This window comes from Trachurus japonicus, chromosome 16 (genome assembly GCF_045865225.1).
Source record: "Trachurus japonicus isolate A0001 chromosome 16, Traja_1.0".
NCBI classification, from domain to species: Eukaryota; Metazoa; Chordata; class Actinopteri; order Carangiformes; family Carangidae; genus Trachurus; species Trachurus japonicus.
In genome coordinates this window covers 25,486,328-25,506,816 of record NC_140922.1, presented here as the reverse complement: position 1 = coordinate 25,506,816, position 20,489 = coordinate 25,486,328, and the positions used below count along the sequence as shown (strand labels likewise).

The 20,489-nt window shown below is 41.8% G+C and overlaps 1 protein-coding gene across 2 annotated transcripts in view; it reads right to left on the bottom strand.

The window, feature by feature from the left end:
• me1 (malic enzyme 1, NADP(+)-dependent, cytosolic) overlaps positions 1-20,489 on the bottom strand; it is a 78,099-nt gene that overhangs the window by 50,870 nt on the left and 6,740 nt on the right. The window lies entirely within an intron of this gene.

Here is a 20,489-nt window from a genome sequence, read left to right as displayed (position 1 = left end):
ACATCGGGTGGTACATGTTGTGCTCAAGGGCACATCCCCTGCTGATGATTTCAGCAGTAGTTAGACTGGTGTTTTTCCAGCTCATATCAGTGTTTCAGTCAGTGGCCTTCAGTATAAGGCACAAGGTATCTATGTCCACCCTTGACTGACAGACTGATATACAACACAGGACTGTGAAAACAAAGAGACAAAGTGGTAAATGTAAACGGCAGGTAGAGGTGACGTCAGGGTGGTCAGGTCCTGTGGCCAATTATATTGTTTCATAAGAGAAAAAACCACAGTTACCACAGTTGTAGCTACTATTTACTTTGCACATGTTGTGTATTATTTTTCATACAAACATACGCAGCATTCAGAGAGAGAAAAAAAACAACATTCATTGTTTTAATTATCAGCCTGTATCGCAGGAATATTTCAACTTTTCCATAAAAGCAATTTTTCATCTGCAACCTTTTTGCGTAAATTGATTTTGATCAAACCCAGGTTGAAATATTCTTACTTCATCGAAAAAATTTGAAGGACTCAATTATAGAAAGAAATACCCTCAAAGGATCTGAATAGTTCAAGTGCCTCTGCTCTCAAGAACAAGTTCACCTCCAAAATCTAGAGACCTCGGTCTGGACAGTCCAAGAAAAGAGGTATGAAATGGTAACCTGTGCTGTCCATAGTGTGCATCATCACAATGAAGAATATCATAGTTATCATAATTAAGAATTATATAACTATTATTATCTTTTGTAATGCAGATGTTTTTATTTGCCTCCTGTAAAACAGTCCTCATTGTGGCCAATCTTGCGGCCATCTTGGTGTTTACCTCCCCAGCTCGGCCACGCTCTGATAACTCTGAACTTTGAACAAATGAATATTTAGGAAAATATTCAGCGGTCCTTTCTGTTCAAACATTCCTGAGTGATGAGAGAGAGAGAGAGACGGCAGGTCAAACGTGTCCTCTGTTCTGGGTGGGTGTTTGCTCTCAGAGGGGCTGCCGTTACCTCACACGCTTGCGTGATGTCTGCTTTCACCACTGCACATCCTCCATAGTACACACACACACACACACACGTATGTACAGAAAAGTCCTGCTTCACTTTGGCTTCTATCGTGCTCACCCCTGACCTCTGAACAGGAAAATTAGAAAACGTGCACAGGTTTACTGTCAAGGTCTCAACCCTTGGGAGTGTGACCTTTGACCTGTGAGGTTATTCCACAGAGTAGACAATGATCCTACTGAGAGAAGGTGTCATCGATGTATGAGAGTAAAGTAATTCAGCTACAGCACAGCTCATCTGCATTTAAAGGGAAAAAAAAGGGTAAGGCTGGACAATTAATTGCATTTTAATCGTAATTTCAATTTTCGATCTCAAAACGTGTATACAGTAATTGAAGAAAATTATTATTCTGTCCATTTCCTAGACTATTCTGAAAGATCGAACAAGTTCTCTAGTGTGGTAACACTAGAAGCTCTTGCAACTCTATATCACACGCAACAACAACAACAACATCCTTATCCAAGTGAACAGTCGTTTGTGTTTCTACCCACGTGTCAGTTAATTCACGAAAGCAAATGTAATGAGTCATTGTTGGCTGCTGAGTTAGTTAGTTAGTTAGCTCCTCTGGCCTGTTGTTGCTGGACATTAATTGTGCAGGCAATCAAGAAAAATACAAAAAAACCCAACATATATAACATAATCGTGTAAATAATAGTGATTTCAATATCGACCAAAATAATCAAGATATTTGCCATAACTGCCCAGCCCCATAAAATGGTTTAAATTGTGCCTAAAGTCGGCTCCAATGTCTATATTTAAAATGGGAACAGCATCCGCCACTATTCTCTGCCAGTGAGGCATGATGTGGTGGGCATTGGGCATATTTTAATCCTTCCATCTATAAAAGACCAGCGACCCGGTGAAAGCCTCAGCCTCAACATGCCAGCTACTGTTGCTGACTGCTGAGACAGAAGCAAAGCTGCCTGCGCGCTGCAAACGTCTCTGTTTTGGATCCCGTCCACGGATGCTTGGCCCTGCCGCCACAATTTAAAACCTTTCCAAGCCACCAGCACTTTCTGTGTATCTGGCTGTGTTAAAACGTTTCTGAGGTTGTTAAAAAAAAGAAAAGAAAAAAGAAGTGCTTGATCACACGAGACACACTAGTCGAGGGAAGGAGAAAAGCATATGACACAGAATAAGGCATTTGGAATAAAATGTGGCTTTTTTTTTGACGTCAGACGAGCCATCGGTGCCGACCACAGACATCTTCCAAATCGTATTAGACTTACATAATGTTGAATGTATAAAAAATGAGATAGCTTATAAATGGTTGGTTTTAGATTTAATCACAGTCACTCTTGAGAGTAACAGGACGTAAACAAGGAAAACATACAATTATAACATTTCCTTTTTTTTGCAGAACGTCTTTAACAAATGCTTATTGTCTACAATCAGGATTTACAGTGTGTTATTATATAGGTTAACACAGAATTGATAGACACTTCCAAGCAATATTTAAGTCACAGCACGAAATTATCTAAACACAACTGGAAAGAAGGACGTCGGTTATTTCAGACAGTAAAGTACGAGTCCCGATCTGTCTGTCGTTCGTAGAGGACTGACACAGTCTGTACTTAACGGGCCTCAAATAGGCAGAAGCAGCTCTGAATTACAACCTTCCCCAATTATCAAAAAAGATTTTCTATTTTTCAGAGAGCCAGCTGTTCACTTCAGGCTCCATGTGTGTTTGGGACGCACCACTGCTCTGCTGTCTGCCACTGCTGACCAATGAGGAATATATGGAGCAAAGTCTTAAAATACATGAGGCAAACTGAGCTTAATACGAGGCTATAAAATGACATTCATTCCTCACACAGGCCCAGTCTGCTCTTTCATTAGCTGAGATACACTCAGAGTGCCACTCTTGTGTTCGCTCTGTGAGTATTATTGACAAAACTCACACTTGCACAATGCAGTGCTGCAAAAAGAAAAGCACACACACAGCCACACACTCATATGCCCACATGAATAAGCACACATAAGCCTGTAATTAGCTGAAATACACTTTGTTCGTACTGGTTTTCACTTCCGTTTGAGATAAACAGCTCTTTTTGCACTGCTTGCATCGATACTTGTGCTTACATTTAACTTTTCTAGTGTTCTCACCATACATTTTTTTTCAGACTTTGTTTTTTACACTTCACTTTTTATTCCTTGGCGGATCCATATCCCCCTAGCCTCATTAACAGCAGTTCAAAATAACAGCGCAATAAAATAAATCACGCTAAATGGCCCACACTGACCAAACCCAAGGTGCTGAGTGTTGATATAATTGATATAATACAGGGAATACATTTAAACCATTAAAGTTGTAACTCATTAAGAAGTAGCCTTGGGTTATGCTAGACAGGTGGACTGCAGGAAAAAAAAGGACAGGAAAGAAACACATAAAATAGAGATTAAAAATAGTTTGCTGTACTATATCACAGTGAGTCAATTTGACTGAAAGGGGCCATGAAAATGTACCATGCCTCATTTAGAACAATTATCCACTCAGCATGGACACTCAGATGCTTCCATTTTCACACACAAAATAGATACCATTACGCATTTGAGCCCAAAATCACATCCCCCTCGAAAAAGGAGCAGGAAGCTTGGACATAGGCAGGGTGGGTAAGGGGATGTGGGGGTGGGGGTGTTCATTGCAAGAAAGATTAGCAGTGCACGGTTCAAAGAATTTGGCTGGGAAAGTGTGGGAACTGTGACGCCACGTTTGAACAACGTCTTTAGCTTCTTGGTTGAGTATTGGCTTTGCGACGCCCCTGCCAGTCAGCACATAAATAGACCTGCCAATCTCTTCAACTCCATGGTCCTATCAACTGGACTCTTTCAGTCAACATGTCCATCAGTCAGCCTTCTCAGGCATCCAGAAAAAACACCGTCTCTCAGCATAGGCCAGTGTGAATATACTGCGAGGATGTTGGGCCAAGGTGTTGAAAAGTCCTAATGCTTAATGTTCTGACAGCTTCATACAACGAAAATTCAAACTATGTGTTTTCTTTTTTAGTATGGCAACAGAAATAACCCTAAAACTCAATCCAGAGTGTTTGCTCCCCTAGAGGGAAAAATCTCCAACCTAACAGTCCCCGGTTGGCTCGTAATTGTTAAGTATGAACTTAAATGAGCTAAACATGCAAACAGATGAATCAGAGCTTTATCAAACCAAAACACATGTCAACATTTCCCTTAACTCGATGGTTTATGCTCATACAAAACCAACCTACACTCACAAAAAAAAAAAAAATGCACACTCACACAGTCATGTAGAAACACAAGCTGTCCCTGTTTGTTTGGCTGAATACAGGTTTTCAAATGTTGGCTCTCTCTCTCTCCCTCTCCCTCCACTGGAGCTCTAAACTGGGCCGGGTAGAATAAATCCACGAAAGCTTCCACATGTCCGCGACCACATCTGAAGTGCCCGCACCCTGTGCCAACACATGTGATGCCCGCAGCTCCATGTTCCAGAAGCCGTGGTAACAAACCAAACCTGTAATCTCCCCACTGGGCAGTGCCACCCCTTAACCTCGGACTGCTGCCATGCCCACCCCAAAACATCCAGCGGAGAGGAAACAGCTAATTAGTTCACCAGTGGGGCCAAACGAGAGAGATGCTCTTTTAAAACCCTGATAAAAAGCCTTTCTGTGCTTCCCATGGAGTTCAAAGGGTGGGTTTGTTGAAACCTTTGAGCGTAAAGATTCAGAAAGTTAAACACACTCCTACCTCAGCCTTTTAATTTTTCTCTGCCACAACCACACAGAGCTCTATGTAACAGCAGGCTTGTAAGACAGCAGAGCCACTCCCTACATTACAGTTACAATTTCCCCTCATCAGGAAAGAGTTACATTCCTTTATACCGCCGGGAGAGTGGATTTCCTTATCACAATATGACCACGGTTCATAAACTTTTCTCACACACTGCTCGCCCTTGATGTGTTTGAAAGTGAATGTGTACAAGGCATTAAGTGAATGCACTGTACCATGCAGAGACAAGTTACACACGAGTGAAACAAATGTCAGATCTTGCAGAAGAAGAAATGGGTCGCCCGGCAACATGAAAAAGACCAAACAGCTACGTTTAGTCACTGGAGACTATATTAAAACAGCTGTGTCCTCGGTGACTCTGGACAAATTGTGAGAAATGAACCCTTGATGATGTCATCAAGGTCGTCTCAGCGTGGCCTGGAGATGACAAATTTATAACACAAGGGCTGTAATACAGACTGGAGGCATGAATGGCATGGGCCTGCAGGGGAATGGAAGGAAAAGTCAATGGTTATCTATTATGGGAAATGAAGAATCCAGTATTTTGGGAGTCTGACCCATAGTTGGGGACAAAATGTTGGACTATCTCGTCCTCCGCTGCCCCGATGGTGACCAGTGGTTTTTTTAAATCTGTCTCCAATTTCCTGCCAACTTAGTGGGAGAGCAACACTAAACTGAAGAGTCCCTTGCAGACAAAAGTGCTGACGTTCAACAGCAAATACAGTAACTGACAATCTGTATACTGTGCTGAAATACAGTTTATGAAAAATCAACATTGAGGATCTCGAGGAAAAAAAAATCTCAGCACTTTATCTCGTCACTAACACTTAACACATAAAAAGCCTTCAATCTAATTGTGCTATACTTTTTTCTTTTTTGAGTGTTTCTCTGCAACCAAGTAAAAATAGTCACATGCAGCTAAATGGCCCAGGAGGCCTTGTTTTTTTGATCCATTCGAAGACAGCTTACACGTGTGACATTGCAGGTGTAAATAGCCACATTGGCAAAAACACAAAATTGTTTTATCCGTTGCCTGACTTTGTATATAAAGTATCCAATGAGACGTACCAGGGGCAATATGGTTAACTACAGGAGACTACAGCACTTGAGGGAATATACTAGATCTTTTCTGAGAATCTTGCCTGTATCCTAAAATGAAAACACAAGGTCATATCTCTTCTTTTAAAATGACCTCTTCCTTCAGTTGTTCTTTTTCTCTCCTTTAAAAAAACAAACAAAACTAAGGTTGTGTGACTTCGAATCAGACTTAATAACTGGTTTCATAATTCATGTGTTGCCAAAGAAAAGACCTGAACCAAAAAAACGTAATGCCATCAAAAGCCTCTCCACGCTCTGGGAGAACTTTAAAATGATGTAATTCCACACAGCGCGTGAGATTCTCAGATAAGATGACAGGGAGAGAGGGAGGGAGGGAGGGAGGGAGGGAGGGAGGGAGGGGGACCTTCCTGCTCACACTCATCTACCCACCAATACAAAAATCCCACCTCCATGTAAAAATCTGTCAAAGTTCAGTTGTATGTTGCCTCAGTCCTGCCCCGTCTCTTTCCCTGTGTGTTCTCTGAGCCGCAGCTTCAATGGAAGTGCCCTCTGGTCTGGGAGAAACAACCCCTATTGAGAGAGACCTGAGCCTAACACGACAGAGAGGCCTTTCCCCATTGAGCCTCTCACAACCACAGTTGCAGATCAGACATGGAGACAAAAGCCCACAGGCCTTCAACGTGGAGAGGGCTCAAATGTTTGGCACTGAGATACGGGCCTGGCAGAGATGTGTGTGGCCACAGAGCACTTCTCTATTCAGCGCTGTGTGGGAGAGGGAGGGCTTTCTTTTCATGAGGGAGAGCTGAGGCACTACAAGAGATGGCCTTCTTGTATGACTTGTTTATCAGTAAAACCACTTGCTGAAAGTGATGTCTGCTGATAGCCATCTAAACCCTGCTTCCCCTCATTCATCTGCCTCGCATTGACGTTGCATTAGTGCCACCACCACGGCTTTCTTTTTAAAAATGTTTTTCTGAATGTTGAACTTAATGATTCGGGTCAAGTCAACAGTATTCATGAGGCATGTGAATACAAATTGTTGAGGAGGTTTTCGAGAGGTTAACAAACAAACAAAAAAAAACCCTGAAATGGACAAGCACATAATACTGAAAACAGCTGAAGTTTATCAATCACACTGAAAAGCTATAAAAGTAATTTAGAGGCTTAACAAAGGTGTTGATGGAGTTTAATCAACACTTTAAAGATGGGAAATTAAGCAGTAAAGTTGAGCTAAAGACGAGAGCAGAGAGATCATGAGTCATCACTTTGCATACTTTGCTTAATCCAAGTCTCAAAATCTCAAATCCTCAAATCAAGACCAAGTCACAAGCCAACTTTTAATGTCCATGTTCATATGTTTTTAAGACATAATTGACATGAAGTCATGAGGACACATAAATTCAACTATAAATGAAGTGACCCCATCTGGCATGGAACAATGGCTATAGTCCTGTTTTTATGGTTTTGTTTTTTGTTTTTTCAGCCTGAATCTAATGAGTGGATTTTACCCCATGGAGGTTGGTTTATCTGCCCCATGCCTGCTTAGATAGTGAGTGACCTACAAATGAAATGGGACTGTATATTATTACCACTTGGAGGGGCAAAGAGCTGAACACTTTTGTGCTGGCAGCACAAAGAAGCACTTCTTCAATGGCTGCCAATACAAAAGTTGACTTTGAATAAACCTGAAATGAAACTGTACGGTTGGGGGGGGTGAGTGGGTGTGAGGCTGAAATTTGTGTAACATTGAACAGAACTGTGAGAAAGTCATTGACCGTGGTTGAATTCAGCCGCACACTGTTGTTACACCATATACCACGGTATCTGGTTTTGGGGGTGATGTCAGAGCTTCTCAGACCAGCAACTCCTCTGCAGCTGACCAAACAGAGAGCGGAGCGGTGCCGAGGCCTTCCCATAAACACCACCATCAGCGCCATCTATTCTACCCCGCTATTACTGCCACGTGGACCAGACTGTTTGTTACAGTTAGAGGTGCGGCATACACATCTCAGTTAATCATATGAATTGATGCAATCAGCAAAAAAAAGACTAGTATCTGTCTGAGTAAGAGAAACAAACAATCAGACGGGGATTTGGACTTGGCATTGAAGTAAAGAGTTTTCTGGCCTCCAGCTGTCAGACATGCAAACGTGAACAACGTCTTTATTCTGATGTCTGAAAACAATATGTGCCCTAGACATGCAAAGTAAGCCCATTTGGAAATCAACGCTCACGTGGGAGAAGAGTAAATATCAAGAGTCAGCAGAAGCTAAATTAGAAACTTGCTATCACAGGAAGCCTCCTGATGAGCTCACTGGTTTGGCCCGACGACGACGGCCCGCGCTGGGGGAGACGCTGGCCAACAGCTGGAGGAAAAACTGAGTCACATAACCTCCCCTTCTCCATCCCCGCTCTCCTGTTTATAAACACACACACTGATATGCATGCACACACGTATATACGTATGTGCAGAATGCAAAAACAGCAATGCTAATGCAGATTTAAGTGCAATCTTTCTAAACAGGAACAGCCTCGTGCTTATCCGTGCAGATATATAATGTACACACAGGTACATGCACCGGTGATGCTTCATAAACACACACCCTGCACACTAAGCTTCACTAAATCCCAGTTCAGAGCGAAAAAGATGAACGGTGAGTCCATTTAATCCCGCTTCAGGAGAAGACCCACGCTCCACGACATCCTCATTGTCCAACAGCACACCATGGTGTCCACTTGTTTTATCAATAGCGGTATGTGTGTCTAGACTCTGTGAAAACAGCTGGTGGGAGTAAGAGAGTGGATACCCCAGCGGAATGACAGATTTATCCCATAGTTATCATAGTTGGGATTAAAGGACTGAGTCCAAAGATGAGAGAAATGGTGGGCTGAAGGATGACAAAAACAAAGAGAAGAGTGGGAAAAAAAAAACACAAAAGTGGGAGGCGGGTTTTTCCTTTGATTAAGGTCAAAGGCAAGCTGAGGCTGGTGGGGTGACTGGATGCAACTGTGCAGTAAGAGAGGGCCAGCATTCACAGCTCTTTTAGGCTGTGATCAGCCAGCCGACCAGGCTCGTTATATAACAGCAAAACCACCAAACCACTCACCAGCACCACACTCAGCTCGGCCTCTCTCTGGTGCTGCCACGTAGAGAAAGAGAGAGAAACGTCTGCCGAGCAGCAGGCAGCGCCTAACAGAGGCTGTTTCCTGCTCAAACGTGGTTTCAGCTTCGAGGAGAGGAATCATTTAAAGCCTGCACTGAGCAAGATTGTTTGGTAACACTTCATTTGTTTTTGTTGTCCAAATTATCCAAATGAGGACTCACACAGAGAAGAGTGACCCAGCACATTCCACATACGCTATTAACTCCATTATGAGCAGAAAGGTACATTCATCAGTGATGATGAATCTCTGCAGCATCCAAATACGTCGTGTACAACCCGTTCTCCTTTCATACCAGAGATACGCATGTAATACTGGTTTAAGACATTAGACTTTACTGATCCCACATGTGGCAAATTCCCTTGTAACTGTAGCAAAAAGTACAGGATGCATAAAGAAATAAGGAATAAAATATAAAGGATTTACTATGTACAAGAATATAAATATTGAATGAAATCTGTGCACCTGTTCTTAAACATCATACCACCACTTGATGTCTAACCCTGCCCTTTTTACACAGCCATATGATAATGAGGCAGCCTGCATGGTAGTCTGTAAAAAAACATTTTGTTAATAACAACCAACCAAATGTTACATCTCAGATTAATTAGCACTACAGTTTCCCAAATTCTATTATCCTTACACAACTAAAGTGCTGTGAACAATTGATCCAGTTAGGAATTGGATCAACGCTATCACCAACCACTATAAAATTGGATATTGTTACAATATTTTTTCATACACTCAATTTGACAGTTTTGCATTCATGACTTGTTGCTGACATCAAATATTTATCTAGAGACAAAAAACCTCACACATCCAGAGTCACACCTACTGTATGGGTAACCTACTTTTAGAGTCACCAACATAGACTGTTTATGGTCATTAATCAACCTATTGTGCTTGTCTCTGGAGGAACCCAGTGGGAACCCACTCTAACACAGGGAGAACATGCAAACTCCCCACATGAAGGTCTCAGGGCCAAACTCTTAACCCAGCTTCTTGCTGTGAGGCAACAGTGTTAAACCACTGCAGCACTGCGCCATCTAACTCAACCATAATGTTTTCATGACTTCTTATGCAACTTGAGGTGCTCTTATGGTGCAGCCAACTTAGTATGCCATCTGCACCCCATAGGCATACCTAGTTGGAAAACTACTGCTATATATATTACAAATACAATGTTCCTGGTTTCCTTGCATGAAAAATGTTGACATCTAAAACTGAAACTGATATGCAATTAGCATCCTCAATAAAAAAATATTGGTATTGGCCTTCAGGAAAACCCTCACTATTCAAACTCTTAAGGAGAAGGAAAGAAAGGGAAGAAAAAACAGGTGTCAAACCTCCATAGAGGTTTAGGTTTAGTGGTTTCCGGTGCACAGCACGGACAGCCAACGGAACCTAGTATAGTGACGTATGATGTGTTCTCATATGTTCTCTTACGTTTTACATTAAACTAAATGGGTAAATGTGTGTTGGAGGAGCGATAAAAGGAAATGGAGAAAGAGGGAGTGGAGAGAAAAATGAATGCATTCATTCATGTGAGTATATGTGTGCATGTGTGGGTTTTGTGTGTTCATTTGATGTGTAATACATAAAGCAGCTATGAATCTGAAAGGGGAGTAAGCACTGGACTGGTTCTTGTCCAACACAAATACTGACCCTCATACTCAGATTACTGACCCATCCCCTTTAACTTACTTCAGTCTCTCCTGAAATATTTGTCCTCTTCACTCATAAATCACCTGTAGCCCTCCATCTACGTATCTACGTATCGTTTCTAACTCACTGTGAGTTTGACAGCATGCCTGCCGTCAATCATCCAGCTGTAGCATTGAATTATGGGATTTTCTCTCATGCAATGGGGGGTCTTGGGAGCAGGGTCTGTGTCAATCATCTGAATGGTACGCCCATATGGAGACCCTCCACCCCACCTCACCCCACCCCCAGAAGCTCTTGGATTTCAGGGAAGTTTCATGGTAAACTTAAACCACATCTTTTTCCTACCGAGCTACATGTCAGACCCACGCTTCACAGGAATGCATTTCCTGTTTTCAAGGAAGCAAATCTAATGTCATCACTGCACTCATTGTTCCTGATGGCCGCAGCAGTCATCCGACACTATATAAATTCTGTAGGCATCAGCAATCAAGTGGAAACAGTAGCAACATAAGAAGGCCATGTATCCTGAAATGGAGCCGTCGTGCTGCAGCTACAGAGTAGTTCACATATGGCCTCAGAGAAATGTGACCTAAACTGAGTTTTAATACCAAACCAAACCACATACTGACTCCCACCACCGTTTGAGTATGGTGCTATGAAAAAATAGTTACATGCAATCGACCCTGTCCATCTATCATTCAATAGAAGATGTAATAAAGTCATTCATTCATAAAGATGTTGCATGTACATTTTTGGTCAATATTCATATATATATTGTAAATCTATACAGCACCAAAGCAGTGAATTCAAATACACTACAGTGAATAAAGGAATATGTCACCCACTGACTGGGTCTAAACTCCGACCTATCAGATATATCAGGCCTTAGCTACAGAAGCAATAGGTAGCAGGTTGAATTCATGGTTGGGCTTTGTCTTATGAGTTGTCACCCAACAGAAAATTAATACACATAAATAAGATATTACATTCATTCGTCTTCCTTATCGTATATTACCATATGAAGTAGAACCATCCTGTATAATTTAAAGGGATGCTTGCTTCACCCAAAATTGATAGTTGAAAGAAATGAAAGTTCTCCAAACCCTTGATGACGGTATGACGGTGAGTAGAAAATTGGTGAATTATCGATTTTGGGTGAAGTATCCCTTTAAGGTCAGCACATAATTGTAACATACATTCTTTTCAGTGAACTGCAGTATGAACTGTTATCTCTCTCTCTCTATGTGTGTGTATATAGTTTGCCTACAGTTTACAGTTTATACAGTATATAAATGCAGCAGTCAGTGCTGTATCCAACTTTTCACTGTACTTTCACCTGGCCGCAGAGCCCGAGGAGCGAGCACAGGTTAAGTAATTTCCAAATATTACATTCGCGCAACAACCCAAACCCTTCCACTGGGACGTGACCTCACTAACCACCTCTGCTGCTTGTCACAATTGTCATCACAGTGTTGTCAGACTGATATCTCTGCTCATCACCTCCCCATCAAACCCTGATGATTGCTCTAACCCACTCCCATAAAAAATAAATGTCTGCAGCTTACAGTCCCGGTTGGTTTTATATCTGCTTGCGTTTAAGATGGGGACAGGCATGAGAAGCACTATCATCTGTGTGGCTTCGCTTCTGGAAGTGGCTCAATCAGGGATTCCTCTGAAAGCTGAGCCAGGAAAGAACGTCTGATTATTTAATGGAGGAGGTGGAACGGTGCGGCTGACACCCGGCTAACATATGTTCACTGGAAGCCCGTCAGAAACCAGTCACAAATCAGTCAATTTGTCAAAGGAGAAAAGGTCTGCGAACACATCACATGTAACCACATAGCTGCCAAAAACACTTTCTGAGAATGTAAATGTAGACAATTTGTCAAAAGAGTCCACTGGGTTAGACATTTGCTTTACTATAGTGGACATACCAAGTCGTAGTCTAAACATCCAGAGGCGGAGAGAAGGGTTAGAAAGTCTGAAAAAGCAGCAGGGATGTCTGTGCTCAATTCCCATGGAGGTGAAGCACTGACACGCAAATAAAAACGTAACGGCAAATAAAAAGGCCTTTAAATGACCTTTTCCACACTGACTTCATTCCAAAACGGCACACATGCCGGAGAATCATACGCATGCTGACCTCTGCCCTCTGACGAATATGACTGGGTTTCTGTTCGCAACATGACAGGTGCAACACATTTTCCCTAACAACCTAAAAACCTCCGACACCTCCGTCCTTCTCAGTTTGTCATCATGACGTGACCTAAAACTAACAAAGTGCACGATGACAAGCTCAGCGAGGAGATCCAAACATTTCATAAAGGCTACCTTGAGGACGTTAAGTGTTTTTTTCTCTCTGAAGAGAGAGAGTGAAGGTTTTCTTAAATGGTCCTAATTGTACACAGAGTGAATGGGAGGTTTATTTATGGGCTCTGGCTTCTGCCTGCAGGTGTATCGTAGAATGGAAAACCTTGCACAACCTGATGTAAATTACTTTGTATGTGCATGCTTGCATGCATGGATGCATGTGCATGACTTTGCGTGTGTGTGTGCAAGAGAAACTGAGAGGGTATGTGTGTGTGTGTGTGTCCACTTAGTGTATTGAGGAGAAGCTTGAAACACTCCAGAGCTACTTACAGCTGCATTAAAGGGGAAGTTCCCACTCTGGTGGAAAAATCCATTACAAATGGCCACAATGGATCTTCTGTAACAACTTCATGTTAAATCAAATGTTTGCTCATGTGCCGCAAAGACCGCCACATGAAAGGGAGAGAGATGACAGTTTTGTGTCTGCCATACATTTAATATCTTTAAGAGCGCCTGTGAACACACAGGACACACGGGGATTTGGTAAAGCATCAGTTTTCAACCACATGATCCTATGAGAAGTTCTAGTGAATAATAAAGTTTGTCATCTTGAATAATATAACTGCCCTCAAAAAATGAATGTACAATCAACCATCAATTTATAATGATGTCACGTTGTGGCATTCAGCGTACTGAGGTATTATTGTGTATAACCAGAGCAACAGTTCCTGAAGGGAGAAAGCTAAGTCCAACACACAAAACTTAAGGTCGTTTTGAGTTTAAATCCACTGCAGCCATTTTCACCTGTCATAGTAGAACAAGTACAAGTGCTAAAGACATTATACTAAGGACGGCTCCATGCTATTCAAATCTCCCAATAAGCATTATCAGTGACTGAGCAGGCACAACACCAGTGCACTAAAACTAAAGCATCAAAATGGAAATGTTTTGCATTTTCTTGATTTGCATTTGCATTTTTTCCTACAATAACACACACATGTCAAAATATCTTCTGTCAAAACTCCTTTAGCAGAGCACAAGCAGATGAACTGTTACTGACAGATCTATCAGCATTTCCTGAGCAGGAACAAGCATAAAACATTGTATGTCAAGGACTAGATGTTTTATTTTTATTTTTACTTTAGGTGTGGGAGGCCTCAGCTTTTACTGTAGCTCACAGCACCACATTGTAATCTTTATTGGTTTGACACAGTATTTAACATGTGTGAAACTGTATTGTCTTGAAACTCTGACAAAGGATTTATTATGTAATTACGATTTATTGTCAGATACTTAATTTAATGTAGTCAGACATTCCTCTTTTTTTACTGTGACATCCATATACACTTTCTGAGTTGATTTTCCAGAAGACTATGTACAACATACTGTACCTTCTCTTTAACTCTACCTCATGTTCTTTCCATCCCTTCCATAATGACATACTGTATTAGCTCATAGAGGCTTATAGAGACAGACAATCAAATACAGCTCTTTATCTCATTATCTCCTGTCTTTCGCCGGCGTGTGTTAGTGGACCATCAGTGACAGACAGGGCTGCACACTGAGTCTAGTAAAGCTGCCACAGGGAGAATCACCAGACCACCTGTGTGAAATGCCAGACACATAGTTTAGTCAGCGCAGAATGCGAGACAATAGCACTGAGCCTGGTGTGTTAAAGTCAATATTAAAGTTATATGCAGAATGAAAATGTTGGGAAACATGTTTAAAATTTATGACAAGGCCTTTACATTTATCTACCGGGGGGAAAATCCCATAGTTCTTCTGTGAATCACTTGTCTGAGTCTTTAACTGCAGTGAATAGGAAGGTAATTTAGAGTCCATGTCTAATCTTTACATTTGCTCATTGTCCATCTTTTTTTTTTTTTTAAACACTGGAAAAAGTGAGGGAATGTAAAGGGCACATGAAACACACAAAGAGACTGTTAATAATTACTAGAGCTGAACGGAAACAACGCCTCAATGTACAGATTGCACAAAGCCACAGAAAACGGGGCCAATGGGTTCAACAAATATTTGTCTCCAGGTTTTGTTCTTTTCAAAGAAAAACACTGTAACGCTTCAGTACAGTAGATTTCTCACAATTGGCTAATCTCCATCTACTTCTTAAGAGAAGATACAGTTCAGTAAAAGGTCACATGCCACTAAATGTTTCAGTGACGGCAAATGAAAAAGGGGAAAGAATGAAAGGTATGATAACAATAAAGTAAATGTTATGTTATACTAAAGAAAACAAGATGTTTTCCAGCTTGTGGTGGAATAATCCGCCTTATTCTATGTTAAAACTTAAAACAAAGTTAAATAATGTGAAAAAGCTGTGTTTGTATTCAGTGTGAAGCCAGGCACTCACACAGTGGTGTCCTATTATGTTCAAATCCTGCAGCTCCTCTCAGCCCCCCCATCTGTTTCCTGCTAACATGGCAGCTATGGCAGGGTTCAAGAGGATTGCCCTGCGTGTAAAACCCTTTAAATCCATCCCTTCCTCTCCGGAGGAAGAGAAAGAGCACACATCAGCTTCCATCCATCTCCTCTCAGGATCCTACAGCCTGACTAAGCTTTTCCCAGTGAATACCTCACAATAAATGTGCCGTGGAAGACCTGCATGTGCACTCTTGTTCCTAAACAAATTTGGTCATTAGCAGGCCGAGCACTACGGCATTCAAACTTTGTTCAGACGGCCAAACACATTCATCAGAAAGATAACTAGTGTTTTCTCTATCAACATTTCTGCAGCGTGCTAATAACACTGCATAGGAGCACTGAGAAAAAACATGCAGACAACAAAATGGGGAGTAATCAAGGCAGGAATTGAGCTCCGTATCCTACAGATTAATCACATATCTTTGGTTTGACCTCCTATCTCACAGTTTGTTTGACTGAAATGTATCTTAATCACACATTGATGCATCTTTTTCTAGTTAAAAACAAGTAATTACTCTCCACGAATAGTATCAGCTTCAGAGAACGCAAGGTGACGCGTTATATCACCTGAGTGTTGTTATTGTGGTGTAAACAAGGTTAGCTGATTAAGGTCTTTTCAACTTGAAATTCATGTGATGATGAGATGGCAAATAGGCAATTGATGGTAATTTTCTGGGATTTAAACTCATGTAACCTGATGGGGGGGGGAATAAAAATGTGTTTTTATATTTACATGTTTCTTAGCTGCTGTTACCCATGGCGAGAAAACTACACGAACAACAGTAATTACGTCAATATTGGTTGTTGCTGCTTGTAATTACAAAATCCATTGTTCCTGTACAGTAATTACTTGGTTTAAGGCTGCTGATGCATATGGAAGTGTTTTGTGTGAGCCCCAGAGGGTTGTTTCTATTAATTAAAAATTAATCAAAACATTATCAAGATGGTTATATGGCCAAGTGCAATATCTAAATGTATCACCACATACCGGTGTGGATGCCTACACTTACAAATCTTGTTTTCTCCAGACATAAAGGAAAATACATGTTGAGTACAGACCCCGTCATTTTGATTTTTTTTTCTCAATATCTGTCAAAATACGAGATTTTTTTTTTTTTTTGCATCTTGTTCAGACTTTCTCATCTTTGCTATTTGCACTTTATTATTGCTATTTGCTATTCGCTGTTTTGCACATTACTATTGCTGCCTGATGCAGTATTTCACTTTCTGAAACTTCTGATAAATGATAAGTGAATTACCAGAGATATTGTGTCCCCCATACTGTGTGATAAAAAGCACATGGTTTTGGACTTTATTTTCCATTCATGTTTTTTCATCCTGTATTTTTATCTCATTTTATATTCAATAAAAAGGGCTAAAGTATAATAGATATAATGAGCTTGGCGTAATAACAAATAAACAGTGGTTTAGTGTCATTTCCTCTGACTTCAGTGGCATCTAGACAGACAACAAGACCACATCTCATGTCCAAATCAGTAATCAGCGAGAGCAGACAGCTACTCGGCCTCTAATTTACTTCTCACTTTCATGAGTCATGATCCCCACCTAGCAACGCTGAACTCCGAGGCCGAACCAAAAGAAGCGTCTTAAATTCCTCATCCAGAGCAAACATTGGAGCGCAGGGCTCCTTAAATCAAGAGGTGTCAACTTGTGAATGTACAGCCACGCTTGTTGGTCAAACAGCCTTGAAAACGGAGCCACTGTTGACTCAGGGAGGGCAGCCTTGAGTGGGTGGAGGTAGCGGACATGTAGGGCTCTTCAAACGCAGCAATCCCCTTGAGGCAGCCTTTTCATGCTGCACAGTCTGGGTCCCTTAGGAGCCTGAGTGTTTCTGGGAAAGGGTCCAAACCTCTAAAGAAATCTGCAACCTTGGGTCCAAATATTCACTTTTGGCCAGTGGTGCAGCAGCGTTTATTGGCCATGTTCAGGCGACAGTGTGGGGGATCGCAGGCCATGTCTGATTGGCTGCACAGGTGTTAGTGACTCTCCTGGTGACATTCTTCTGGAGCGACAACTAAAGAATACTTTGCAGATGATTCACAAGGAGGCGGTCGATTAGATTAAACAAAACAGAACTGACCCTTGTCACGAGTACATAAACTGAACGATATCTTAACTTGCACAGTGAAGTGACCAACTGACTGAGCTGTCTTAACAACACAGGAAATCCTGAATTAATCTCTTTGTGGTCTCACAGACGGCCAATCCAATTTCACAAGCTGTCTTCAAATAACTGTCTAATTCTGTCAGCAATACCAAGAAGGAACAACGTGGATATTTTAGCACGTCCAAAGAGGGAAACTAAACTGTAGCTGCAGTCGCATTTGCCCCCTTTCTGTTGTAATGTTGAACTAATCCTCAACTCACCTGTGTGATTACAGTGAGGGTGGCATGGCCTCAACGTTGAGAAGTGAACGTGTCGAGCTAATGTAAGGTCCCCGCTGAAATGTGTTTTCCTCTTGTCACTGCTGGTTTCTGTGATGACAGAAACGACCACCTACACGGCTGCTGCTCCTCTGAATACAACCGGGCTGTAACAAAGTAGGGGGAAAAAATGGCTCTTCTTTTCAGCAAAGTAAACATTACTGCTGTTAAAACACAGGGAGAAGCCGTAACACTGTCATCAGCAGTGCAGGAGCTCATGGTCAGTTGTAGTGGGCAGGAGCTTTGTTTGTGTTGGATCAGCTGGTGATGACCAAGGGTATTTGGACTTAAGGCAGGCCGGATGGTTTTTTAACCTGTAGATAGATGGTGAACAATGAAGGCCCAGAGTTTGGAACAGCAACACTCATCAAAAGCTGGTTAAAGTCTGCTGATGTAAGGACGACTAGTTGGTAAATAACAGCTAGCAACCTAAACAAGGATGGAATGGTCTGTCAGGTTGGTGCTAATCAGTCTGTTATGTTTACTCACTCCCTGGCACTTTATTCTCAGTCATCCAGCTATTGGTTGGACAAAGAGTTACAGATGAGGGTAGGGGGAAATCACTTTGCCACCAAGTGAAGCAATAAGTTCAGCTATGGTTCATAATTGTCTATAGACTGTACCTCTTTTGTGGATCACTTTACACCAGATATTAAGCCGCAATTGCTTTCTTCATTTTGGAGTCTACAGCTCTGAGTTCGCCAAGAGGTCAGCACTGTCAAGACGAAAGGGCTCATTACTATTATTGATCTGTTGATCTGTTGCTGTGTAGCTATGTATTAATACTGACTTGCTTGTTTTTATTGGGCTGCAACACAAAAACAAGTCAGTCAGCACAGGATGGGTCACACTGTCAATGGGTATTGAGAAACCGTTCGTACACAATGGTCATACAACCTCTGTGTTTCAGAATGCTGAAATGAAATACTACCTTTAAATTCTTGCTGCTCTATCTGTTAAAACAGACGGAGACCTCCACCACTCTAATATAGCAGCAGACAAAAGCGGCATTGAGGGGGAGAGGAGGAGAAAAAGAAGACAGGAGGGGCTGAAAGAGAAGGGGTGCTTGAGATGAGCTTCATAGGAAGGTGATGAGGCTCAGACTGTCTCCCCCTCTGTGTCTGGGACGAGCTAATGACTTCTCCGTTGTCCTCACATGAATGAGGACCATCTTACAAAAAAAACACAAAGGTGAGCTGAGGAGGAAGGGCCATTTAGATGGACCTGCTGCTGAATAAACACACCACCAGAAGTGTGTGTGTATGCACAGACAGTTGAATTCAGTCTGATCATATTACACTCAGGCTTTTACCCTGCAGACACATAAGTGTTTTTCATTAGGACTGGCTCAAATAAACTATTTAAAACAGTTTCTGGATATGTCAGTGTGTGTGTGTGTGTGTGTGTGTGTGTCTGTGTGTGTGTGTAAAGCAGGTTGGTCATTTGGGGAGAATGAGGGCGTACTCTCTTTCTGTCGGGCCGATCCACTCCAGTCCATCAGAGGAATGTCTGGTCACTAGCAATGCGTGCGGTCGACCTGAAACACCTGGCCACACCTGGGACAACCCAACCACACACACACATATACACACACAAACAGTGTACACACATATTTGTAGAGTGCTACAGTCCACCTAGTGAGGGGGATTGACAAGTGCAGCTGCTCTGTATGAAGCCTGAACAGAGAGAGGTTTGTCCCATTTTCTTAGCTCGGTTAAACGCAGCTTTGTAATCTGACCACCAGCATCATCGAGCTCAACCTCACATAACTAGTGTCATCCACCTCTAAACATCCTGTAATAAGACACACACACACACACACACACACTGCTCAAGTGTGACAGGCAAAATCCATACAACAATACAACTGAAATTCAAGCCCAAAATAAGACCAGTAATGTAGCCACACAATTCTTTGGACATCAAAGTTACTTAAGAGGTCTTAACTAAGGGTCTGAAAGTTGTTGCATTTGAAGGAATGAATAAAAAATTTGCAATTGACACCAATTTCAGGAAGTCAGCTCATTATACTTCAACAAGCTAGTCTGGTTCTTACGGAAAATTAAATAGGCCTACTGTACCATTCATGCCAACAGCTCTGTGCGGCCTTGCTTAGTACGTTAAAGAGGAACTATACAAGATTCACCTTTACTGTATCAAATTTAAATTATTCATTTATTAAACAGCGTCAGAGTATTTGTGATGGAGGCTCTCCACCTTCCACCTAGCGTCTCTTGGCCGAAAAACCAACCTTGCAAGATAAATGCCTGATCCCTTGTCCCAGATTTTGGCGGCACCGCAACACAAACACGCACCATTATCCATAATCTCTTGTTTATGACAGATAAGACATACACATTGTAACACCTACTAGTATATGATATATAACTTTATCCACCACTTGCACTCTCGTCAGCTTCATTGAAAACAAATGCACATGGCCAGATGGGGGGAATTTACAAATTCCCAAATAGATTTTTTTGCATTCGACCCACCGCCACAGTCTCCTTGCAAACCTATGGGAAACACTGAGCATGTTTATGTTTATCAAGTTCACCATATCAGTTAGCCTGTTAGCATGCGAACATTTGATAATGA